The sequence below is a fragment of the Elephantulus edwardii genome, unplaced genomic scaffold (genome assembly GCF_000299155.1).
Source record: "Elephantulus edwardii isolate Elephantulus edwardi_28Jun2011 unplaced genomic scaffold, EleEdw1.0 scaffold00237, whole genome shotgun sequence".
Lineage (NCBI taxonomy): Eukaryota > Metazoa > Chordata > Mammalia > Macroscelidea > Macroscelididae > Elephantulus > Elephantulus edwardii.
In genome coordinates, this window is record NW_006399987.1 from 1,557,027 (window position 1) to 1,560,102 (window position 3,076).

A 3,076-nucleotide genomic window follows, 5' to 3' on the forward strand; every position below is an offset into this window, starting at 1 on the left:
TTTCTCGCCTTCCTCCTCGTTCTCTTGGGTTGTTTTTTTTAAATTTTATTTTTGTGTGTGTGTTTCATCAAATCGGATCTGACTGGTACGGGAGGAGATTGCCCCTCCTTCTCCAGCAGAGTATCTGGTAGATTTGAACCCTGTACCTCTGGGATTGCAGTGCAGTTTCTTGCCACTAGGCCATCAGAGCTCCCTATCACTCAGCTTTTGTATACACATGAGGTGACTGAACGTGATCATGATTCATGTCAAGTTCACCTTAGTCTTCAACGGGACATACTTTTTTTTTTTAGGTATTTTCTTTTCTTGATGCCAAAATATAATCTTTACAGAAGGCTATAGTCTTTGATCTTCTGCAAGAAACACGTCAAGTCCTCTTTACCTTCTGTAAGTAAGGCTGTGTCATCTGCACAACACAAGCTGTGGAATCCTTCTCCAACCCTGATGCCACATTCCTCTTTCTTCTTCATGTAGTCCAGCTTCTCAAATTATCTGCTGAACATACAGATGGAAGCTCAACCTCAAGAAAACAAAGATTCTCACCACTGGGCCAATTGGCAGCATGTATATTATGATGTATTATGATAGATGGAGAAGAGATCGAGATTGTTAATAATTTTATCTTGCTCAGTTCCACAATCAACACTCTTGGCACCAGCAGTCAGGAAATCAAAAGATGGATTGCAAGAGCTCTGGTACCCTAGTGGCAAGAAACTGCACTGCAATCCTAGAGGTATGTGGTTCGCATCCACCAGATGCTCTGCTGGAGGGGGAGGGGCAATCTCCTCCTGTACCAGTCGGATCTAATTTGACGGTACACACGCACAAAATAATAATAAAATTAAAAAATTTTAAAAAGAGTGCTAAAGAGCAACAGTGTCAGCCTAGAGACTAAGGTGTGTGGGAAGCCAAATGTTAAACTAAAATGTTAAGCCAACTGTTACTTCAAATGTTAAAGCAAATTCTTAACCAGGAATTGAAGGAAGTGTAAATACAAGCTGGAATTCCTCCTGAGACAGATCACAGGAGTCAGGTGTCAAGGCAAACATAAAGGCACCCAATCAATTTTCAGATTGTGTTTACAAAAGCATCATACCTGGCGAGCTCTGGTGGCCTAGTGGTGGGAGACTGCACTGCAAGCCCAGAGGTGTATGGTTCGAATCCACCAGATGCTCTGCTGAAGAAGGAGGAACAATTGCCTTCTATACCAGTTACATCCAATTTGATGGTACACATATTAAATAAATAAATAAATACTTTAAAAAAAACCCATCATTCCTGAGATAAGTTGTCAGCAGAGAAAAACCTAGCTTCATTAGTAAACAATTTTCTCTATTTTTTACTTCCTGGCAATTCTCAAAAAAGGTGAGAAGGGTGCTTGGTTCTGGGCTGCAGTCTTCAAGCTGTTTGCCCGCTGCCTTGACTCTCTCTCTTCTCCATCCTGATGTCCCTGTCTCCCCTTTATCTCTGGTTGACAACAAAGGTGAGCCTGATCCAGGCCATAGTCTTTGCAATTACTTACTATGCATCAGAGAGCTGGACAGTGGACAAGGATGATAGGAGAAGAATTGATGCCTTTGAGTTGTGATGCTAAAGAAGAGTTTTGAATGGACTGCCAAAAGAATGAACAAGTCTGTCCTGGAGAAGGTAAAAGCCAGCTGCTACTTGGAGGCAAGGATTTTGGAGCTCTGTCTCACATACTTTTGTCATGTGGCCAGGAAGGGCCAGTCTTTGGAGAGGGATAACATGGTCAGAAGGGTCGATGGACAACACAGGAAAGGAAGATCCCAGATGAGATGAATTGACACAACAACTGGGCTAATGAAGGTAGGTGTGTCAGAGACAGTGAAACTGACCCAGGATAGAGCAGGGTTCAGAGCTAGTGTGCATAGGGTTGCTATGAGTCGCAAGCAACTTGACAGCACATAACAACGTACAGATTGAATAGACATGGAGAAAGGATACAACCCTGATGAAATTTAGTCTTTAATTTTTTTGATATGTTGCCTGGTTTAGGGTTTTATAGAGTGAATTAGGAGATATTCCTTGCTCTTCTAAGGTTTTAAAAAGTTTGAGTAGAGTTGGTGTCAGTTCTTCTGATTTTGTGGTAAAATTCTCCAGTATAAAGAGGCCTTTTGTAGCAAATTTTGCCCACTTTAATATGTAATTTTCTTTCTTAGCTACTCCTATAATAGGCATTCACTGTGGATGCAACTAAAATAATTTTTTTAAATTTTATTTATTATTTTCATGTGAGTGTACTGTCAAATCAGATCTGACTGGCACAAGAGGAGACTGCCCCTCCTTCCCCGGCAGAGCATCTGGTGGATTTGAACCATGCACCTCTGGGATTGTAGTTGCAGCTCCTTGCCACTAGGCCACCAGAGCTCCCCTAAAATAAAATTCTTAACTTCAATATTTTCTTACCAAGGATTCTGAAGCTTTGTCTGACATATTTTGGATATGTTGCAAGGAGAGACCATTCCTTGGAGAGGGACGTCATGCTTGGGAGGATAGAGAGACAGTGCAGGAGAGAAAGACCCTCGATGAGATGGACTGACTCAGTGACTGGGGTACTGGGGGTGCGTGTGTCAGAGACAGTGCGATTGGCACAGGATAGGGCAGGGTTTAGGGCTGTTTTACATAGGGTCGCTATGAGTCACAGGTGACTTGATGGCACAAAACAACAACAACCATAAGAAACCAGGGTGCTCCTCACAGGCAAATACAGAGAAACTTCTCTTATACCTTGGGTATGTTATCAAAAGGAGCCGCCCTTGAAACAGAACATCTTGCTTGGAAAAGTGGAGGGTCACAGAAGGAAAATAAGATCCGTAACGAGACATATTGGCACAGTGATGGCACCAATGGGTTTCAGCACAACAGAAATGATAAAGGTGCACAGGATTGGGTAAGGTTTTGGTCTGTTGTATATAGTGTCACTATGAGTCATAATCAACTCCCCGACACCTAATGACAACATCATGTTGTTGTTGTTGTTGTTGTTGTTGTTATGTGCCGTCGAGTCGCCTGCGACTCATAGCGACCCTATGTACAACAGCCCTAAACTCCGCTC